This window comes from Sapajus apella, unplaced genomic scaffold, assembly GCF_009761245.1.
Source record: "Sapajus apella isolate SASKATOON/1434 unplaced genomic scaffold, GSC_monkey_1.0 scaffold40, whole genome shotgun sequence".
Lineage (NCBI taxonomy): Eukaryota > Metazoa > Chordata > Mammalia > Primates > Cebidae > Sapajus > Sapajus apella.
In genome coordinates this window covers 16,529,032-16,554,307 of record NW_022436980.1, presented here as the reverse complement: position 1 = coordinate 16,554,307, position 25,276 = coordinate 16,529,032, and the positions used below count along the sequence as shown (strand labels likewise).

Sequence of the window (25,276 nt, the reverse complement as noted above, 5' to 3'; positions counted from 1 at the left end):
ACTTTTAGAATCTGTCTCTTCAGTTCTCCAAAAGACAGTCTGTCTTAACCTCTCATTCATTCATCCTCATACACATGCCGTTGTTCACTATCAGTTACCTGGTTTCTTTCCTCCTAGTTCTCACCACAGTGTGATATTTTAGTTGATTAGTTATTTGTTTTTGTCTGTTTTCCCAGTAGGTTGTGTTTCTAAAACTCAGGACAGAGTTAGAATAGAGTAGGTTTTCATTATGTCCTTGTCATATACCTAATGTGGTTATATGATTTTCTATGTCGAACTTGTAGGGAAAAAAGAAACATTTATTTATATAGTTAATATATTTCTAGACCTACTAGAAATCTATTATCAACTAGAAAAGAACCACAGTGTTTTAAAATCCACAATATGTAATCAATAAATTTACCTTAACTCTATATCCACGTATTTATTCTAGTGTTAAAACATGAAGTGAAAAATAAACATTTCTTTTGATTGATTGAGGTTATATCTATATGAGCAGTTCACTGAAGACAAAGCACAGAATAGACTAGAGTTTTGGAAAAATATTGAATATAGTTGGAATCAGAGAAAATAATCAGCTATGTGTCTTTGGTTTTTTTTTAATTGTACTTTTCTTTCTATATCATTTAATTTCAAATTAAGTTAATATTTGGGTCTGCTGAGTTTTCTAACAGTTTTGAAACTGAAAACTAAATTGTCTCAGTTAAGAGTTATACTTAAAGCAATAATTGATACCCCTGACTTAGTCACAAATGCAACATCCATTATTCAGTTGGTGGTGGGACGTACATGTATAATTCTGCTGTAAATGGGGCTCTCAAAGATGGTCATATGACAGACTGTGCGAAGTACAACCTCAAAGTGGGCATCTCAGATTATCCCAGTGACAACAGCTCCTAAACTGCTAGTAAAACTATACCTGAAGGGATAAAAAACGCAGGTCACTGGTAATTGCATAAAGGACAGCTTGGCTTCTTTGGTTGACAGAAATAACAGTTTTCAAGTTAAACTGATTGATGCAAAGATTTCTGTGAATTATGTGAACAGAAATATTTCAGAAGGAGTGACGATTCCTTTAAAACTCCTATCACTGCTGTGTTACCTTAAGCCCAGCACTTACTATCTCAGTCTTTTATGGGGCCCATTCACCCAAATGATGATAAATCCTCTCCAGATTCAAGGCTTCTCTGAGTCTGAGAAGTAAAAGACACTGGCCCTGAGACATATATTAGGAAATCTTGAACAAAGAGGTAGAAAGTGTTAATGTTACTTTGTTGTTTCTTTTAATTTAAAGGGAACTAAGTATTATAAACACTTTTCCGAGCTCTATCGGGCTCCCAATTTTAGTTTTTGGCAGAGAGAAATCTCAATGGCAGAATGCAAAAATGAGAAAAATATGACTAATAGATAAGAAAGATAAATACCAAAATTATATCTCAAATTATATCTCACCATGGAGATATAATTTAATCAAAAGTAGGAAGATATGAAAACAAAGTAGAAACAAACATTTCATTCTTTTCACACCCATTAAAATTTTCTAGAAATCCTGAGATTTGCAGAGCCAAGCATGTATACCAGCAAGAGGGGTTGCAGTGACAGGACCACATTGGCGCCACCAAGAGAGAACACAGGGTGAAACTGGCTGTGGAGACCCAGTGACAGGATGGGAGGCATTAGGTTTTGACAAGTTTTCATCATGCATGAATATAAGCTAGTCGTCCTTGGCTCAGGAGCCATTGGAATGTCAGCTCTGCCTTTACAATTTGTCCAAGGATATTATGTTGAAAATTATGATCCTATGATAGAAGACTCTTACAGAAAGCAGCTTGAAGTAGATGTACAACAGTGTATGCTTGAAATCTTGGATACCACAAAAACAGAAAAATCTGCAGCAATGAGGGGTGTGTTACATGCAAACTAAACAAGGCTTTTCATTAGTTTATTTCATCATAGCATAGTCCACATTTAATGATTCCCAACATCTAAGAGAAAAGATTCTTCAAGTTAAAGACATTGAGATGTTCTAATGATTCTGGTCAGTAATAATTGTGACTGGGAAGATGAACGAGTTGTAGAAAAGGAACAAGGTCAACATCTAGCAAGACAGTAGACCAACACTGCATTCCTATAATCTTCTTCAAAATTACAAATAAATGTTAATTAGCTATTTTATGACCTAGTGCAACAAATTAACAGAAAAACTCCAGTGCCTGGAAAGGTTTGCAAAAAGTCATGTCAGCTGGTTTAATATACTAAATGCCTTGTAACTCTGAGCTAGGTCTGAAAATCTGTTGCCCAGTTTAACACTGCATTCCAACTTTCTTAAACCTACCAACATCTTAGAGACACTCTTCATCCACCAACGTGGTAAATGTACGAAAGTGGTGTTCTGTATTGTTTAACATGCCCCCTACTTTGTATTGAAGAGTACAATAATGTAAATCCTAAAAACACCACTAATTTAGCATAATAAAAGAAAGTCCAAAGAACCCATATAAAGACTATTCTAGGTAACTTTCTTTCTTTAATACTTGTAGCTTATTGTCATTTTAAAAAATAAATTCAAGGTCTTTGTCATTGTATTGTACAGAATAAGCACTTTGATTAACACAACTATATAGTTTTATAATTTTTATAAAAATTATAAAGTCAATTATAAAGTTAATTCAAAAATTAAAAATTATAAAATTATAAAGTTAGTAATCTTGTCTTTAAAATATGGTAGTCCCATCAGTATAATGTCTTAGATTAAAGATGTTGCATTTCCTATCTGTTGGGAAGAAAATGTCTATACTTTTCGAATCTCTTACTGTATGTTTGCTTTTTGTTTACCTAGTGGATGATGTTTATAGTTTTATGGACAGTAGGGGTCGATGACAAGAAGTATATATTTTCAAGCAATTGTTATGATTTAACAATTTTTGTAAATCATTTTGGGCTTCTGCAGCTATAGATTCTCACTGTGAATCTCTTGTTTGCTCATGCATAAGTGTATTTGCAATACTTAATGCACAGGTTTAGTATTTTTGACTGTTAGTGATTGTATTACATATGTAATATTTTGCTCGATATGTTAAATCAAGCTCGTTCAACCCATGGCCCACAGGTTGCATGCAGCCCAGGATGGCTTTGAATGCAGCCCAACACAAATTTGTATGAGAATTTTGGGATTTTTTTTTTTTTTTAGCTCATCAGCTATCACTAGTGTATTTGATGTTTGGCCCAAGACAATGCTTCTTCTTGCCATGTGGTCCAGGGAAGCCAAAAGATTGGACACCCTTGTGTTAAATGATGTATAAGTACTATGCATGCAATGTGAGAAGTAATTTGTCATGTATAAATGATCATAAGGCTCAACTTGCAGTAACTGTTGTGGCTTTATTTACAACGCCTTGTTGCTTTGTATTCATTAGCTTTTCAATGTAAAGACTGTGTGTCTGTGTATCAGGGACACACAGTATTTAAATTGACTAACCTAATGTTACAACTACTTTGAGGTGACTAAATGTAAACTAAAAGCCTTAATTAAAGTAGTACAATTTATCATTAGCGTTCAATAAATTCGGATTGTCACATGAGGGTTTTGATTATTTTTTTAAAAAGGAGAGAGATCTTGAGATTTGTCTCTTTTAGCACAGGAAGGAATGATCATTGGTAGGAAGGAATGATCATTGTACATTTATTCAGGAACATGTATGTCTATATGTATTTACTATATGTCTATATGTATTTACTCATGTAAGTCAGAAGCAGAGACCAAAGAATGAGTGGTTGATAATATATGGGCTGATTCAGTCATTCTTTATAATTTATGCCTAAAAAAATCACAACTCTCAAGAGCATTAGATAATTGGAAATGTGGGAAAGGAGAAACTCTCCTAGGAATGCCTAGAGTCCAGTTAGATACTCCTTCTTATTTTTTTCCTAGGGATAATCCTAACTGCAAAATACAAAAACAATATATAATTTATTTCCCGTTTTCTGTGTTAGTCTCATTAATAGGGTGGCACACATCTTCCGTAGAAAGGCAACTGTGTGTTTCAATGGCAATATTCTTTCAAACAGAATGAGAATTAAGCTATTAAGTGCATGTGGTAGAGCTCTTTATGTGTTTCTGCTGATTTTTTTTATAAGTGAGTACAGTTGTAGAGGAAGCCCAACTATGGCTGCTGAATAAAATAGAGGATGATCAGTTAAATATGAATTTCAGAGAAACAGCAAATAAATGTTAGTATAGCTCTGTCCCAAATATTGCATGAAACATAATAATGTTTGAAAAAATAAATGTTATTTATTTGAAGTTTAATTTCACCTGGAATTCCTGATTTTATTTGCTAAACCATATAACCGCAGATCTAGGGCTCTTAGTCTACCATGATGTCAGGAATTCTGTAGTGAGGAAGGAAATAAAGTCAGGGTGATGAGGTCATATTGAACAATTTCTCAAATTTAACTTGGATGAGTCTAGAGCAGAGGGATCTACAACTGAGATTTCATAAAAATCTATTATTGACTCAGAAATATTATTAACTAGGTATATTTCTAATTAAGAATTTCACTTCAGTGACTATGTATAGTAAGTACTAATACATTTATAGTTCTATTTATCTGTCTATAAGAACTCATACCTTCTTGATAACACAAAAAGTAGAAAGTTTTCCTTCACATTAAATTATAGTGTTTGTTGGACTAGGTTATTTAAGCATTATAAAGAAACTTTTAATTTAGTTGGTTTTCATTTGTATGTTTTTATAATTTTTTGGAAAAGTAAAGACTGCATTAAAATATGATACCTTATTGAAGTTTTTTTTGTGATTTCAATTAGTGTTTGGAAGATGTTATTGGCTCTGTTGAGCACTATGTGCTCATTCTGCTCTGATTATAAACTTTAATTTCTTATGATTAGACTGAAAAGACAGTAACAGGCTCAGGTTTATCCTTTAAGTTGTCTACTTTAAACAACTTTTCAAAGACTTCTTTCGATGAGTGTATTATTCACAAAGTAAGATAAATGTGCATGCTTAATAAATGGTTCATTGATTAATAAATCAACTAGTGAATACATTAACAGTCTGTTTTAAGTCAATGGTAATATGAAGTAGTTACTATTTATAAATAAAAAGTATTTATAATAATTCTTATCTGTGAAACCTCCATGTGCCAAGAACTCTTCTAGACATTGAAGATACAACAAAGAAGGGAAGAGAAAATTATCTGCCTTTGTGGAGGCTATTTTTTAAAAGTGGGTGTCAGACTAAGAATAATATAGATGGATAAAATGAATAAGTAAAATACACAGTATATCAGTTGGAAAGAAGGGCAATAAGAGAAAACATAAATCAAAGAAGGAAGATAAGGAGTGCAGGCAGAAGTGAGTATTTAGTTTTAAATTGAAGAGGGGATGACTCACTAAGAAGGTGACAAATGGACTAAGACTTGCAAAGAGTGAAGCCACATTTGGACAGAAAGAATAGTATGTGGAAATTTCTATGTTGCAAGCATGCCTGGAGTGTTCCAGGGACAAAAAAGGAGGCCAGTGAAGTTAAAATAGAGTAAGTTTGATGGGAGCCATAAAAGTCACTGGAAGAGAAAATAACATGATGCTTATTGTACAAGGCATTGGTTGAATTATCTACACGAATATTAGAAACATCAAGAAAGAAAATATCAGTGCTAATGGAGACATACAGTCAACAAGAAACTTAAAGATCCTAGGAATACCAGAAAGTGCTTAAGGATTATTAGATTATTTCAAGATAAAGGGTAGTGATTTAATGATATTTTACTCACTTCAGACCCAAAGGTCTCTAAAGTATGGGTGACAAAACAACCATTTGTGCAACTCTGGACAGGAAAGGCAATTTTTCCTTCGAAGAGGAACGTAGGAGAACTTTCTCCAAAGATATAAATTACTTAGGGGATGTTAATGTTTCTGTCAGGCAGAGTAGAAGGTTTCAGGTACTCAAGAGAGGTGAGAGATGAAACAGAAAAGGCAGTATGGTGAGGGATTCTGAGTATGAGGAAAGGATTGAAGTCTTGTATTTCCTTGTGAAGATGAATGAATGATCAGAAACAGAGGCAAAGGGTGCAATGCTATTTGTGCTGATAGAACCAAGGCAGGTAACAGCCGTGAAGCTGCTAATGTTAGGGAAATATTAGGATATTGCCAGAATCTTACAGAGTTTTGGGGCTCCTCCTGGATGTGTGCTGTGAGGAGAATGAAGGCCAGCAAAGAAGTGGCCTCTGAGGTTTCCAATTGGCATCTCTAGAGGTGAATCAGAGCCAATAACACAGGCTCCCATTTAACACTTATTCTAGAAACTAAAAACTTTGTGTTTCTCTGCATTTTCCATTTTTCACTTTGAGGACTATGAATCTATGAACATATTATGTGATTTAAAAAATTAATATACAGGTATTAATCGACTTACGACCTATGCAACTTACGACCATTCGACTATACAACCACAATCACTAGCCACGACTGCTCCACGTCTGGCAGTGCAAACATTGCCCAGCTGGGTGTACGACAGTGCAGACCAACTTCCGGCAGCACTACCATCTCCGCGTGCACCATTTCAACTGTTATCCCAGACTTGGTACAGCAATTTGTGTTTTGTATCTTGGATATTTTTCATCAAACCCCTCCCAAGATGTCTACCAAGAGGAAATTGTCTTTGCCTATGCCTCAGCCTGTCAAGAAGGAAACAAAGGCCATCGATCTCGACACAAAAATGAAGGTAATTAAGCAGTACGAAGGAGGAAAGAAAGTGAATGTGATCGCACGTGATACGAAGTTATCACACTCGACTGTGTCGACGATTTTGAAAGATAAAGAAAGAATTCGTGAAGCTGTGAAAGGTTCTGCACCCATGTGATCAACAGTTATAACAAAGCAACGAAGCGGGCCCATCCACGAAATGGAGAAATTGCTATGTATTTGGATGGAAGATCAAATTCAAAAACGGACACCATTAAGTCTTTTTACTGGGCAGATGAAGGCGAGAAGTCTATTTCAGACTCTGAAGGAGCATGCTGGAGAAGATTACAGTCAAGAATTTGTAGCAAGCACTGGCTGGTTCCAGAGATTCAAGAAAAGATTCCAAATGCACAGTGTTCGAGTGACTGGAGAAGCAGCGCGTGCGGATGAGGAAGGAGCACGTAAGTTTGTTGATAGTCTGGATGAATTAATTACAGATGAGGGATAACTAGCAGAACAGATTTTCAATGTTGATGAAACTGGATTATTTTGGAAACAGATGCCAGCACGCACTTATAGTCACAAAGAGGCCAAAAGCATGCCGGGATTTAAAGCATTTAAGGATAGGCTAATTCTGATGCTTGGCGGGAACATCGCAGGGTTTAAGCTGAAGCGTTCTTAATTTATCACTCAGACAAGCTGCGTGCATTCAAGAATGTTAACAAGCACACACTGCCCATCTACTTTCGTTCTCAACATAAAGCATGGAGGACACAAGGATTGTCTGAAGACTGGTTTATGAACTGTTTTATTCCTCAAGTTCAAGAAAATTGTTTGGAGAAAGATATTCCTTTTAAGATTTTATTGCTACTCGATAATGCACCTGGACACCCACCACATCTAGGCGATCTCCATCCAGATGTAAAATTTGTTTTTCTTCTGCCAAACACGACTCCACTCATCCAGTCTATGGACCAAGGTTCAATTGCTACATTAAAGGCCAACTATCTCCGAACCACCTTCGCTCAAGCAATCTCCGCTATAGATGCTGACTCAGAACTAACATTGCGAGATTTTTGGAAACACTACAACATTTTGATGTGTATCAAGAATATCGCTACCGCCTGGGAGGCTGTGATGACAAAGTGCATGAATGGCATCTGGAAAAATTGTGTTAAGCGCTATGTTACTGATTTTGACGGATTTGACAGTGAACATGAACTTGAAACGATTCGGGGAAAAAATAGTAAAACTCGCTAAAGACCTTTCTTTGGAGTGTGAAATGGAAGATGTCGGAGAGTTGCTAGACAAAGAATCCGGAGAACTTACAAATGAAGAGCTAATCTAACTGGAAGAAGAAAGAGTGGCGGAAGAAGAAAGAAGAGAAGCAGAGAAAGAAGAGGAGGAGCCAGAAAGAAAGTTTACCTCTAAGGGATTATCAGACGGTTTATCTTTACTGAATAAACTTCTTGTACATTTCGAAGCAATAGACCCAAACATCGAATGATTTGCAAGGATTGAACGGATGGCACACAATGTGTTTCATCCGTATCATGAAATTTATGAAGAAAAAAAGAAACATACAATTCAGACAAAGCTCACCATGTTTATGAAAAAACCAACTCCGGTAACCCCAACTGCTGCCTCAGATGACGATATCAATGATCCGCAGCCAAGCACCAGTGGCCAATAAAATGTTTCATACATGTTTATATATTTTGATATGTTTTGCAATTGGGAAAATGTTTCCTATGGTATTTTTTACACCTGTATTTTGTATTTTTGTATGCACCTGTATTTTGTAATTTTGTATATTTTGCAAATATTAAACCAGTTGTACTGGTAATGCAGTGTTTTACTTAAACCTGAAGAATGTAAAAATAAGAAACAAAATGGTGTAGAGATGATATAAATGGCATAAAATGAACAAAGAAAATTATGATATATAACAATAATGAAGGAAAATTATGATAAAATATGACTTAAAGGTTTTTATAACATCATTTCACAGTACTGTACATATAGTCTACTCAACTTACGACCAAATCGTGTTACGACCAGTCTGTCGGAACCAATCGTGGTCGTAAGTCGAGCACTAGCGCTATACCTTAATATATCTACCCTGGAATAACACAACAGAGGAAGAATACATTATTTTAATTAGCCACAAGAAGGTAGATATAAGAAATATTTCTGTGTATGTGCATGTGTGTGTCTGTGTGTTTGGGTATCTGTGCATATGCCTACATACTAATACATACTAATACCATTTACATCTATATGTGTCTTTATTTATACTCATATTTATATTTACATCAATATAATATGCAGACATTTTAGGGGAAAAAATATGCCAGAAAGCCACACAGAGAGAAATGCCTTGTCATCAAAACTTAGCACACTCTCTATTGATTCTTTGGTTAAATCCAACCTTGATTATATTCAGAACAAATGTAATTTTAAAAGATAAATTCTGGAGATTTAAATGCCACTGTTTCCTCTTACTACAATGGCTACATGCAAGTTGATTATATTTTATTTTTCCCTTGTTTGAACAAACTTATCTTGGGAAGTCATTAAAACAAGCTTAATACATGATGCTAAACTGTAACATCAAGGATTTTATGCAGGTATTATTATATTTGCATAATGGATTCACTTTAAATTGGTGCAGAAACATTTATTACCTAGGGCTTCTATTATAGCAAAGTATAATGTACCACATTGAAAACATTGATCCCCATCTGGTTTCGAGATTGCCAAATGGTATAATGATATGTGTGCTCTAGAAGATTTAGAAAGGATATTATATGACTTGAAAGACACCTAGCTTTATGGGTTTCAGCAAGAACATGATTGCTAGAACTTACTTATAAGGTCCTAATTTTGTTTATAACTTCCTGGGAAATACATTTTTTCTTAACTTTTATGCTTCAGAAGAAATATCTACATGTTACCTTAGTGGCCTTTAAGGGCAGCTAGGGATTTTCCGATTAGCAGTTTAAGAAAAGAAAGAATATAGCAATGATGCTTCATGTTTTACTTCATGGGCTTACTGTGTGACCCCAGACAATACAGCAAATGTTATTATTCAAAAGAAAGTCATGTGAGTAAAAGACTTTTAAAAAACCACTGACATATGTTTGTGGTAAGCTAAACAATAAATAAGTTGTCTATAAATAACAGTTCATGCAAATACATGAGTAGGTAATTTGGTTACACATCAAATTCTAAGAAGCTCCTTCCTCTGGCCAACTGAAACTCATTTTCACCAAGTGAATTTAAGTCAAGGAAGGCAATTTATTTTAAGGTTCTCCTGAGAAGATACTGATTCCCTTTTTTTCTTTTAACTAAAATGAAAAAGGAAATTGATCTCATTTCTCCCATTCCATATTCTGAATTCTCCTTCTTCACCTATTCTATCAAATCTTCTTTCACAGGAATATATGTCTCCTCCCTGCTCCTTTCTTCACACTTTTTTTCATCCATGATTCACTGATAATCCATGATTCACCAATCTATACTACCCAACTATGTGTCAGAGTTAAAATATAACCTCTCACACCTCAACAATCTCTCCTAAGTGAGCATAGGACTAGTTATCATATCCATTTACATATCCTGCTAGATCATCAAAGCTGATTGCACAAGTTTCATTCTCTTACCCGTTTCCTTCACCAGCTGATCAAAATTAGATTCTTCTACTCACTCTCCTACTTTTATGACTACATCTCCACATTATTTTTCCAGAAAGATAAGTCTAAAATCTTAATCTTTGACTCTTCATTATCTGGTCTCTTACACTAAATTAGTTATCAAGTTAATTCAAGATTACAGACATATGATTAGTTTAAAACGTTAATATCACAGGATTACCTTTTCATTGTCATTGCATTGCTTTAGGTTCTCAGAACTTATAACCACTTATCTAAAATATATTATAATCTTTTAACTAGTAGGCCTAATCTCATATCTTCAAGTTTGTAACTGTCTTATACAACATATCTAGCTGTTTTCTTCTCCTTCATAATTATACTCATCTGCTTATTTCCTATAGTTTATTTTCTACATTCTGCATTATCTACCTTTGCCTGGCAGTAAAGTTCTTCAATAGTCTGAGTTTCATTCTCTTTTTCTAGTTCTATCTAACAATGTTCTTTTACTCATCTTCAGCATTCATGTGAAGTTAGATTACTCACACTGAGATTAGATGCCAGTGCTATTTTCTCTATATTTGTCTTATTGACTCTTTAATGGAGTACCTTAAAAGCCTACACATTCTATAAGGCCCAAATTAAAGACTGCTTCTAAAATACAGCCATTCCTGAACTATGTACGTAAAATTTTTCCCTTATTCAACCTCTTTTTGTAGCATTTGTTATATACTAGATGCGTATCTCCTTTTACATTCCAGATATTATAATACTCTCTGTGGACATGCCAAAAACATTCAAACATTACTTCTTTAAAAGAAGCAAATATTTATTCCTAATTTTTAAGTTTTTTGGGGAAATAACTTCAGAATTATAATTTTAACATTTTGCCAATTACATGCCTTTATTAAGTACCAAATTAAAAAGTGGTAAGTTAATTATGGATTTTATTTAAATCTATGTGTATCCTATCTTGGTTTTATGACAAATTAAATAGCTGAATTTAAAAATGATCCATACAGAGTCAGACCCTAAAAAATCCAACCATGTCCAAATGATAAATTACATTTTCAATTGAAGAAAAAAAGAAAACTTTGGCAAAAAGGCAAGAAGACATTTATTTTGATTATCACTATTGTATTTTAAATGAAGATTATTTATTTCTAATTTTTAAATAAATAATTTTTATAAGTAAAGTTTTCTGATTTTCTGAAAAACTAAAAATGTATTAAATTGGAGGGAAGGACAATATTATAAGTTTTAAAACTGGAATAAAATATAATCTATTTTCAGGGAAAATTTAACTAAGAAAAAATTAGACTAATAGTGCACAAACAGCCCCAATTAAACTTTTTCCTATATTAACCGTTAAAACATTCATTTCTCTAGATTTTGTTTTTCTAAACTTGCTTTTTGTTACTGCCAGTAGAAAGATTTTTTATAAGGACTTCCCAGGTTATCGTTTTTTTTAAGACAAAAAGGAGTTTTGCAGAGTTCTAGCCCATAAAGTTCCAATTTTAAAAATGTAGAGTAAGAATCTCAAAAAAAAAATACAGTAGTAAAAATGTTATTAATTTATAGATGGTTGACATTTCATTTCTATTTTCATGGCAGCAATGAAGGCAATATTTAAAAAATTACTCAGTTATTAAGCTCTATGATGAATACACTTATTCATTTTCGTGCATACTTCAATCAGCATGAGACTGTCAGTCATCTGCAACCTAATACAGACTAGCAGCTTGCAATAGACTAATGCAGAGAACAACACAGTAGACAGTGAGCACTTTAAAAAACCAAATAACATTAAAAAAATAACTTAGAGAATTGTCACATTAACAATAACATAAAGAAAAATGTAAACACACTAATATGTGAATATATTCAACAACTGCTTTGTCTTTTAGAGCAATGGGCAATTCTGAGTGGCAGCAAAGCTCTGAAAATTCTTTTCAAAAGGACAAAAGATGTGTATTAAGAAACAGAGAAGCCAACAGAGGTATAATAATATTTTCTTGATCTTAAAAAAAAAAAAAAGTTTTAGCATCATCTTTCCAAACAAGAAAAGGGAGCTCTATTAAATTAAGCTGTCTGAGGACCCCCTTTTCCACCCCAGGATATTACTTAAACTTTAAAATTGCACAAATAAGGAAGCCAAGAAATCGGTCAAAATGCTGATAAAAATCCAGGCAAATAGTATGACAGTCTTGAAATGCTGGGAAGACAATAATTAAAGACTATGAGATTCGAGTCCAGGGATTCTGTGGGTTGTGGGTGGGTAAATGGCTTCATGAAATACCTCAAGGATCCAAGTACAAACCATCTTTCAATCAGTTCATGCCCTAATTAATGTAATCAGTTCACAGTCCTCATTTCTCTATTGTAAGGCAATATTTTTCATTTAGTTTTAAGCTCAGAATAAGTGAGGAAACTAAGGAAATTTCCTACATAGCTATTCCTCAAAGATCAAGAGGCAGAAATACCATTTGACCCAGCAATCCCACTACTGGGTATATAGCCAAAGGAATATAAATCATTCTAAGATACAGTCACACGTAGGTTCATTGCAGCACTATTCACAATAGCAAAGACATAGAATCAACCCAAATTCCCACTAACAGTAGACTGGATAAAGAAAATGTGGAACATATAGACTACGGAATACTACACAGTCATAAAAAGGAAAGAGATCATGTCCTTTGTAGGGACATGGATAGAGCTGGAAGCCATTATTCTTAGCAAACAAAACGCGGGAACAGAAAACTAAACACACATGTTCTCCTAAGTGGGAGCTGAATTATGAAAACACATGAGTTCATGTGGGGGAATGACACACTCTTGGGCCGATCAGGGTGGGAGTAGGAGGAGGGAGAACATCAGGAAAAATAGTTAAGGGATTCTGGGCTTAGTATCTGGGTGATGATACAAACCATCATGGCACACATTTACCTACTTAACAAACATGCATGTGTACCATGGAACTTATAATAAAAGTTGAAGGAAAAAATATTTTTCTAGAAAAAATTATCAGGCATAGAAAAATGCAGAACATTTTTTTAAATAAACTGCATGATATAGATATTAGAGATAATACATGAAGAAAAATGACAAAAATTCTGTCAGCCGCTGGAATCTATATTAAATAAAACAGAAATCTTAGCACTAACAAATAATACATAACTGAAATTTAAAACTAAAGAAATTTAACAGAATATTACACATACAGCAAGAAAGGATAGCTTAATAAATTATAAATAAAATTAATATAACATTTTCACCACCTTCACTGACTCAGGACTTTAATCTCAGTACCATGATGGGCCAAGGTGGGAGAATTGCTGGAGCCCAGGAGTTTGAGACTAGCGTGGGTGTCATAGCAAGGTCCTGTGAGATCCTGTCTCTACCATTTTTTTTGTATAATTAGCCAGGCAAAGTGGTGCACACCTGTGGTCCCAGCTGCTTAGGAGGATTGATGGCTTTAGTACAGAAGGTCAAGGCAGTAAACTGTGATTATTGCACAGCACTGTAGACTGGGTGATAGAGCGAGAACCTATCTCAAAAAATAAATTACACGTGTGTGTGTGTGTGTGTGTGGGGGGGGGGGTTTATAAATACATAATAGTCTAACTAGAAAGCAGAGAGAAAATGGTAAACCACATCTAAAATATTGTTAGAAATCTAGATTTAAAATATATCATCAGGTCAGCATCACGCACATGTCCTCCCAATTATAATGTCAATTGATTTGGAGTTTTAAGCAAAGCAGATTATTTTTTATATTGTGGATGGGCCTCATCAAATTAGCTGAAAGTCCTTAGAGAAAAGACTTAGGTTTCTTGAAGGCAGAGCAATTCTGCTTGAGTACTACAACATAGAAACCCTGCTTGAGTTTCCAGCTTGCTGTTCTTTGCTGTCGTTTTCAGACTCTGCAGTGCAACATGAACTCTTTCCTGAATCTCCCACATGTCAACCTGCCCCACATATTTCAAATTTACTAACACTAGCAATTGGGCGAATCAATTACTTAAAATAAATCTCTTGGCATATAGGTAGATAGGTATATTTATTTATATTTACATTTATATATCCTATTGGTTCCATTTTCTGGAGAACCTAAATTAATACAAAAGTCAAAATTTATTAATAAAATAGTATTTTTGAAGATGTAAATAAAATTGAATGTTCCAAATAAAAAAATTTTACTAAAATGGAAACAAAAATTAAAAAGAAGTTTGCAGTTGTCTTATATCTACTTTAGAAATTAGATCTATACATTATCTGCTGAGAAAAATTTTTCAATGTATTTGGCTTCACCAATAATTTCTTTCAAAACTTTTAAGTGTGAAATACAGTCAAGCATTGCATAATGACTGCTTCCATAATATGGTATTTTTACTGTATCTTTTCTGTGTTAAGATTTTATACATACAATTGTGTTACAATTGCCAATAATATTCAGTATAGAAATAGGCTATAAAAGTTTGTAGCCTAAGAGCAACACACTGTACTATGCAGCCTATTTTCTAGTAGGCTATGTCATCTGGGTTTGATGTTCACACAATGTTCTATGATGTTCATACAATGATAAAAATCACCTGATGAATAATTTCTCAAAGCAGATTTCCATCCTTAAGTGACAGCTGATTATGATACCTATCTTACCACATCTCCTAGAAAAATTTTTAAAATGAACGATACAAAAACACGAGTGATATAGCCAAAATCTCCTAAATTTTGTAAGCTGAATAAAAAAACTTTATAAGAAAGAAAAATTGTTGAACAGCTCTTTCATGAACATTGATATAAAAACATAAAAATTCTAGCACATCAAATCTAGAAATAGATACAAAGGATAACATATGAAAACTATGTGTGTTTATTCCAGGAAGGTAATGTTAAACTTTCAAAAATCAATCATTGTAATTCACTACATTAATTAAATAAAGGAAGAAGAACACAATTACATGGTCATTTCCATGGTTGTTGGGGGAGAACCACTTAATATGAGGTTAGCAAAATTGTAAAATGAACCCCAACATTTCCAGACTGTGCTATACATGTACCTTCTCCCAGTTATTTAGTAAAAGATTAATCTAGGCATTGTGGAAGAATCCTACAGAAATAATTATGGTCCCAAATCAATTAACCTTATTCCAGTGAGATTATCTGGGTGATATAATCATATGAGCACTTTAGGTCAGAGATAGAGAAAATTAAAGATTCAAATTATAAGAAGGATTCATTGGGTCATTGCTGGCTTTGAAATAAAACAGATGATTTTCCCTAAAGCTTTCAGACCAAAACTCAGTTCAGCCAACACTTTGATTTCAGCCTTACAATACTCTGGGAAGGGAACCCACACATTTTCTGGCAGACTTCTGACCTACACAGTTTTAATCTAATGATGGTTATTGCTTGAAACTACTAAGTTTGTGGTCATGTGTTACACAGCAATTAAAAGCTAATACATCATGCAAAATGTGTACAGTCAGCTCATTGTATTTGCGGGTCCCATATTCATGGATTCAACCAACTGTGAATAAAAAATATTTTTTAAAACAACAATATAACAATAAAATAAAAAATGAATAGAGTATAACAGCTATTTACAGTAACTACTTATGTAGTATTTCCATTGTATTGGCATTATAAGTTATCTAGAGCTGATTTAAGGTATATGGGAGGAAACATAGAGATTACGTGCAAATACTGTGCCATTTTATATAAGGGACTTGAGCATCCTTGGATTTTGGTATCCATAGGAGGTTCTCAAGTCAATCTCCCATGGACACTGAGGAAAAACTATATTGTAATTCTAGGGAAAGCAGAAATATAAGAGAACAGAATTTCTGTAGAAAAAATATACTATAGCAACCATCAAACTTAGAGCTAAAATATTTTCCCATGAGATCAGTACTAGAAGAAGAGTACTGTCACCAGTGGTCCCCAGCCTTTTTGGCATGAGGGACCAGCTTCATGAAAGACAATTTTCCACAGATGTGGGGAGGGAGTATCGTTTCAGGATAAAACTGTTTCACCTCAGATCATCAGTCATTAGATTCTCATAAGGAGCCTGCAACCTAGATCCCTCACATGTGCAGTTCACAATAGGATTTGCACTCTTACGGAAATCTAATGCTGCCACTGATCTGATACGGAGGCGAAACTCAGGTGGCAATGCTCACTAGCGAATAACTCATCTCCTGCTGTGCAACCGTTCTTAACAGGCTAAAGGCTGATATTGATAGCTTTGTGCTATCTACAAGTGATAAACATACACATTTTCAATGACTAAGCAATTCCATGCCTAGATATTTATGTAAGAGAAATGTGTACACTATTCACCAAAGGCATATATAAGGATTCCTTTAGCAGCAGTTTACATAATAATCTCATTAAAAACAAAAAAAATTGTCAAATTTAGAATGGGTTTGTACCATGATAAAACCATAAAATGTAATGCTATACCACTATAAGCACAAATGAACTTGCTATATGCATCATGATGAATAAATACCAAAAAGTAATTTTTAGCAAAACTCCAGCCACAAGAATAATGCATATTGTATAATTTAGTTGTTACATGGTTCTAGGGCACAAGTTATTAAAAATAAGGATATCATTACCTTCCCAGAATAACAATGAGTAGGAAGGAGAAGGAAGCCTTCTGAAATTAGGGTAATATGTCTTTTTTGTGTATTGATTACATTAATTGGTTTCCATTTGTGAAAAGGATACATACTTGTAATTTGTGCACCCATATTCATCTTCTTAAACACATGAAAAACATGAGTAGTACTGTAAATTATTTTTAAGTATTTCGTGCTTTTATGATATGAATATTTTGAAAGAAAGTTTTATTTATTTAATAACATAAAACAAACAGTGTAATTCATAATGTGAAAAACAAACATTCAATAATTAATGGGATTTTGTATTACTGAAAGCTAAATTTAAATTGCTGTTTAAACATGAAGAGTCACAGTATTTATAAACTGAGAACATGAGAATAAGTTCCAGCGTGATTAAAATCTTCTTTATCTTACTGGAAGCAAGAGTTACGTGTGTATGATTATTAAAAATTCATCGAATTATCTACTTCAGAATTCTTTATTTTCTATGTGTAAATGTTACGTTAAAAAAGACTGTAAATAAAAATTGAACTCCAGTTGGAAGGTTTGCTATTTTCATAATAATCCGTAGACACAAATGACATAAATATGAATTTTGACAAGCCAAAATATTAAACCTGAAGAATATAGTTCTAAAAAACATAATTTTGAAAAATATTCAAAACTTCTTTTACAGTTTTATAAGATTTATTTGAGAAACATAAAAACATAGAATACTTCATAGGCTACCTTAATAAAATTGGCAATAGTAACATACATAGTTTTAAAAGCATAAACATTTATGCATGCTAATGACAGTCAGACAGATACAAGTTACGAGCAGACAAGCTGAATTCATAAAAATAGGTCAAAAACATAATATATAAATGAATATCACTATGGTTGATAATTGTGTGCAGCCAACTTTAAAACTGTAGTCCTCAAAAATACTATGACAGACAACCTAAGTCTTTTGATGAGTTAGATTTAAAAACCCACAGAAGGTCACCAATGTATATGCAGTCATCCAAAGAGCCAATATATCAGAAAATTTTGTCTTTCACAAATGTAGATGCACAGAAAATATCCAGGTTCCTTGAGCCTGGCTGAATACTTTTTCTAACCCATGTAGTCATCCTGCCCTTACAGCTAGTAAGAGGATAGGACTCACAGGACAAACACCACTGCCTCTTTGTCAGCAGGAAGCAGTTTTAGAAGTCTTACCTTCATCCGTTTTCCCAAAGAATTAAGGTCTTGGACTCTTGAGGGAGGAAATGTCAGAGTAAATAGGAAGACATGAGCAGGGCAGGAGAGGGCTCCTCGCCCCAACCAGGAATGTCAGAAAAACCATCAGCTGATGGTCAGGCAGTTGTTAAACTGTCTCGCTAAAATAATCATTTGTTGCAGCTGGTACCAGGGAAAGGCAGCTCCCAATAGATAGAAAACAGCTAAATCTGGTGATTGGTAACGTCTCAATAAGATTTCAGGTGTTGGGCAAGTGGGCTCCACCATGCACGACCATGTAGCTGTTAAATTGTCTCGCTAAAATAATCATTTGTTGCAGCTGGTTCCAGGGAAAGGCAGTCTCTTAGTAGATAGTAAACACCTGAATCTGGTGATCACTGCTCCCCAATAAGATTTCGGGAGTTGGGCAAGTGGGCTCAAGAGGAGTTTAACAGGTCTATGACCTTCCTCTAGGAATGCTTGACTGGTAAGAGAAAAGCACTTCAAGTGAGCACATGAATACAACTTCAGGAAACACACTGTGCGTGTGGCCCCTCCCTTGTGTTAAGAAGCCACTGCGCAGGTGGATAGCCCAACCCAAGGGAAGAATCAGGGGAGAAGAGACGCAAGACCCAGAACAATGCCAACATACAAAACCTGAAGTGAAAAGTCAAACCACACACTTGAATCTCTCAAGTTTCTCTCTTGGCACTTTTCTAAGTGTACTACACATCCTGTGGTTCCTGCTCTAAGCTTTTTATTAAACTTTCACTCCTACTCTAAATGTTGCCTCAGTCTCTTCCTCTGCCTGATTGATGCTCCTTGGGTCAAAGTCTTTCTTCTAAAGAGATAAGAATTGAGGTTGTCTGGGTGTGGTGGCTCATGCCTGTCCCAGCACTTTGGGAGCCCGAGGCATGGAATTCAAGACCAGCCTGACCAAGATGGTGAAAGCCTGTCTCTACTAAAAATACAAAAATTAGTTGGATGCAGTGGCAGGTGCCTGTGACCTCAGCTACTGAGGAGGCTGAGACAGGAGAATCGCTTGAACCTAGCGGGCAGAGGTTGCAGTAAGCCAGGATTGAGCCATTGCACTCCAACTTGGGCAAGAGAGTGAGATTCCGTCACAAAAAAAAAAAAAAAAAAAAAAAAAAGAATTGAGGTTGCTGAAGACCCGTACAAATGCCACTGCTAACAAAAGAATATCTCTTCATTTATAGGAGAAATTTCAACCTTTTTACATACATCCACAGTGCTTACACACAAAATCAATGTTTTGATAGTGGAATTTCATGGAGTCAAACTTCTGATATCAAAAACAGAAGAAGAAAAGTCTATCACAGCACTGAGAGAGAGAGAGAGAGACCTATTTGCTTCCTGTATTTGTTCTTTTGAAGCCCTTGGCTGATTGAATGGTGTCTGCCAACACTGAGGGCAGATCTTCTCCACAGTCCTCTCAGCCCACACAGTATTCACTGCTGAAAAGCACCCTCACAGTCATACCCCAAGTTATGTTTTTCCAGATTTCTAGGTTTTCACTCATCTAGTGATATTGGCACCTAAAATTAAGTCCACAAGTCCAGTCCTTGTCAACTTGGCATTCATATACATCTTAAATCATAATTAATTTCAAAATATAGATGATAACAAGATAACAGTTCCACTTAACATGATACAATTAACATGGTGTAACTATCCTACATACAATAGAAAACATATCAATGCCTTTTCAAGAATTTGGATTTCAGGATTTCAATATTCTGGATTTTAATCTTTTGTGATTGTGGCTTTTGGGATTTACATTTTGGGGAATTCATTACTAGTGATTTTGATCTTTTGGGATTTCAACATCTAAGATTATAGTGCTTAGGTGTGTTAAGATTATTGTCCAACTCTACTTTTTTCAGTGCTATGCGTTAGTAATTTTGAGTCTCCTATTATTATATTTGAGGTTGAACTAATGAATAAATGTATTGACAATCAGGGAATCAGGTTTCTCTCATTTGAAAAAAAAGCTGAAAAAAAAATGAAAGGAAAAAGATTAAAATACACCTTGTGTTGTTTGATTATATTGGGGAAAGGGAGGCTGAAGAGAGGAGAGGGAGACAGAATAGGGAGAGAAAGAGGGAAAGTGAGACTAAATGTCTAAATGCAGGAGACAAGTATACTTTTACTATCTATATTTCTTAGCTCTGTCTAATTCTAATGTGAAGACTCTAAGGCTAAGGTACTCCAATAGCAAAAACACCTGTAGTATTCAGATCTTATGATTAAAATTATTTTTTCTATTCAAAGCAACCAATGCTCCTATGAGAGAAGGAAAAATTCAACATTGATATAGGGAAAAGAGAAGATGATTGTGCCCATACATGGTCACAGAATAATGGAGACAAATCAAAAGAACATAGTTGCTGTCTCAAAGTGGCTCTCACAGGTGAAACCTGGAGAAATTTGAACATCAAAATAAAGATAATATTGAGTTATAATGTACCAAACAACATGCTATAATTTTATTCTGGTATTAATAAAGAATAAATAAATACGCACATGCAATGGAAGGAAACTCCCTTTCTTACATTCAAATGTCAACTTCAAAATATAGATTAAATGATGGAGTTGGGAAATTATCAATTGATACTTAAATAAATAATAATTTTACATTTAAAAAGATATCTACATAGCTTAAAGAAATTTGCCCCCAAATATGTCATAGTTGTGAAAGGAAATATGATAAATGTAGTGACACTACCTTACCAAGCGATCAGAGTTAACATTAAAAACTGAGAATAAAACAGTAATAAATTTGTAGTATTCCTCCGTAAAGTGCATAACTTGAATCACATCTTTAGAAAGCATTCAAGAACCATAAAATGGATAACATCCTATTCTTCAAAATGTCCAGGTAAAGTAGGATTTAAAGGGGAAAAAAAGACTGAAAAGCTTGCAAATTAAAAATAGCAACTATATGCAATGAGTGTTTCTCCATTGGATCCTGGACCAAAGAAAGAATAAAACTTGTAAAGGACATTACTGAGACAATTGAAAAGATTTTGTTATCCAGATAACATTCATCTAGATAACATTTGCTAAATACTAGTGTTTTTACTTAGATAATTGTACTGCAGTTTTATAAAAGAATGTCTTCTTGTTTTTAAGAAAATGTTACTGTAGTTCTTAGGGGAGAGCAGCATATTGTGTCCAATGTACTCTCCAATGTGAGATTTATTTTCGTGTCTAATTGTGTCTATCTCTTTGTGATTATCTTTCAAGAGTCATCTGAATTTTCTGCAGTAAACCTTGAGGAGCTACAAAAAACTCCTTATTGCAAACCAAAGCGAAACTGGCTATAGCTACATAATTGATCCAATGCACAGATTATGCTAACCTTTAATGGAGCCCTATTTGAATTGAATATAGAATGTTTTCTGCATTGGTTCACCCAACTGTGCATTGTAACCTGAAATCTGCACAAGAAAATATGTACTTTAAAAACTTACCTTGAAGTATTCTGTGTGTAGGCAGTTCAGACTGAGCCTATATTTATGTCTTCATATATATATATATTTGACATATCATTTATATTAGAGTATGCCACCTGAGTGCTGTATTGACTACACACTGACTTCAAACAGTATATAGCTATTTAAAAAACAACCCATCTGAGTAAGGGGAGGCAATTACCATTATTGCCTGCCAGTTATGTAAGTTAAATCCCATGTATAAATATGTTCTCAAGAGAATATGATAGATTGCCTCTTTGTTAAATTAAGAAGGTTCAGAGAATGCCATTTTGTAAAATATTGCCCTGCTGTTTCTACACAGGCTCTACTACTCATGTTTGTAATCAGACTCAAGTACACAAGTGGACAGAGCTTGCCTGGATCCATAGCCCTATTTCAAATCTAGAGGTTTTCTTTTGATGAATTTGTATTGTCTGCAAGCCCATATGGTGGCATATGGAGACAATGTACAAAAAATTAAACAGCCACATAAGTTACAAATCGATGACTAAGCTACTTTATCTTTCTATTGGCAAAATCAAAGCATTGAACGCATTGCTAGGGAATAAAGATGACTGGTGATATTTCTTAATCTTTCTTTCTTAGCTGGCATGAAACAGTAATGTGATGAGTGTGGGTGGAGACGTATAATAACATTATGTCCCATATTATCCAGTGTGGGCATGTCTATAAGCATTGAAATGAAGACTTTTAAAATAAAACAGCTTTAAAAACAATATAAATTATCTAAACTACACTATTACCATCACTGACGAATAATAAAGAAAATAGCATTTTATAACTGGTTGGAACCTTGTTTATCTTCTATCAACAAATTCTGTTTACATGTAGATAATGTTAAGTCTTAATTGTTTCTTGTTTGTTTATAATGCATATCCATTATAATGGTCCTCAAATATTGAGTTGATAAAAATTTCATTGCACTTCTAAAAACACACTTTGTTGTATAGCTGTGCAAGCTCTAGAAGTATTTTTTTCTCTTCCTTTTGCCTACGAACTATGACTGAGTTATTAAAAATGCATAAAATAATGCAATAGCACAGGCTAAAGATACTTTAAACAAAATATGTTTCAAAATCTACATTATATGAAAGAGAAAACTAAGTCCAAGTAGTTTATATTATGATGCTGATACCTTGCCTATAGCAATTTTTATAGAATTATTATTAATCAAAGGATTCTTAATAATTTAGAAGTCTAGCTATACAATTGGCAGTAGTCCAGTAAGTTTGAGAAACAGAGAAAAAAGGAAAGCCTTGTCTTCATTTTTAGGCACTAGATCTGGTAGAAAAAAATGAGGTGTAAATAATGGTATTGTTAGGATACATTCTATGATTAAACCATATTTAAAAAAATAAAAAAGTAACTAGTGCTATTGACTTGTCAGACTAATTGCATATTTAGAAGTAATTTTAGAAATTTAGAAGATGATAACAAAACTGTGTAATGACCTAATTTGGGAAGTATTCATGCAAAATAACAGTGGACCAAAAGTTTCAGAAGAATTTGAAGAGACAGAAAAATAACAGGGTAGTAACTAAAGTCAGTGTTTTAAAATTCTAAATAACATTTTAAGAATACTGGAAATAAATTGTAAAATATTTGTCAAGCTGTACTTTTAAAGGTTATTTATTTTAAGGGGAAGTCTATGAGGTAAGAATCAAGCAAACTTTCTTTTTAGTGTATTTGGTCACTAAAGATAGAAATTAAAATAGCTATGTAAGTTATAAATCAATGTGACTTTATTCAGTCACAAAAAAACAAAACCAGTAAATTGAAATTGTGTCCCTCTCCTTATCTTTAGGTAAAAGGTGAAGTTCTTAACTATAATTTCCTTGGTAGGAAGTAGGAGGGGAAAAAGAGTCATTGAGTAATGTAGAAAGAACAATTTGTCTTTGAAAAATGAGAATTTTGCATTTTGTAGGCTTTATGTACGTCCTGAAGAACATGAATGTTTTATAACAGCATTGCAACTCCATAGAGATTTACATAAAAAATTATCTGTGGAATCACATTCTACATAACTTATGACTACATGATGATTTATAAACACCATCAGTTATAAATATCATTATACTAATGTTAAGAACTTATGGTTTGCAACAACCACACCTGTTGTGGCTTTAATAGTATAAACTCTGAGATGAAAGTATTTTTTGGTGTTTTAAATAGAAAAATCTCACTTTCAAGTGTGTTCTATACCAATGGCTTTGATACTGTGAAGAATTTTAATTGATATATTTTAATGGAACATTTAAATCAATCTTTTCCCTATTGTTCTGAATTCTAAAACTTATGAATCTCAATCTTAAGTAAATAGATAAACAAAAACTTTTACTGTATTTAGCACTTGAATCCATAAATTTACAGGAAATGCTGATAAAGATATTCAATTATTCAATGAGCTTTCAGTAAGAAAAGCATAAGAACTTGTCCTTTAGTACTCAGGACTTATTTAATAGGAATGCAATCGTGTGTTTGCTTACTTTCAGTAAGAAAAGTATAAGAACTTGTCCTTTAGTACTCAGGACTTATTTAATAGGAATGCAATTGTGTGTTTGCTTCAGTAGATTATGGATTTGGTGAGGTAGAAACTGAATTAGTGATGTTCAAAACATATTTTAGAGCCTAGCATAGTACCTGGCTTGTTGAATGTACCTGATGAATATTTACCAAATGAAATGTTTGTGAATCCAACTAGGAAAGAAATGAGGAAGGAAAATAAAATTATCAGAGCTATTTATGAATAGAAGATGCTGCTTTGGGGGGCACCAAATTATCTCCAACAGAAAATATTCAAGCATAGACACAAAATATAATATAAAAGAGAAACATTAAGTTAATCAGGATTTGACCGAGTATCAGTGTTTTTCCAATTCTGTTTTTCACTGTCTGATACAGTGGTGTAATTAAAACCTCATAATAGGCTGCTCACAACTTTAATCCCAGCATTTTGATAGGCCAAGGCAGGTGTATCACTTGAGGTCAGGAGTTTGAGACTAGCCTGCCCAACATGGTGAAATTCCTCCTCTATTAAAAATACAAAAATTAGTGGCCATGGTAGTGCACACCTGTAATCCCAGCTACTTATGAGATTGAGGCAGGAGAATCACTTGAACCCAGGAGGCAGAAGTTACAGTGAGCGACGATCGTGCCATTGCACTCTAGCCTGGGCAACAGAGAAAGACCTTGTCTTGAAAAAGAAACAAACAAACAAAAAACCTCATAATAAAGTTTTATTCACAGTTTGTGTCTGTGTGTGTTGCTATTGTTTGTTCTGTGTGTGCTTTTTTAAATTTGGTACATGACATAATAGAAACCTATTTCAAACTAGCTAAAAATGGGAGATGTGAAATGTGTTAGCTCATGTAAGTAAAACAATCAAGTATGAGTTAGTCTTTGTCAATATAGTTAGACAAGTGTTACCAGTAAAGTTCTTTTTCTCTTTAGATTTAATGGCATTTAGATTATTATCAATATATTTTTGTTTAATCATTTCTTATACTCCAGCTTCTTGAGTGTGAAGTATGTATATATCTGTGTGACTGTCATTAATTGACCAGCCTC

General features: G+C 33.9%; 1 pseudogene; it reads left to right on the top strand.

Annotated features, from left to right (window-relative positions):
• Positions 1 to 1,647: 1,647 nt before the first annotated feature.
• Positions 1,648 to 2,251, top strand: LOC116565352 (annotated as a pseudogene).
• Positions 2,252 to 25,276: the final 23,025 nt, after the last annotated feature.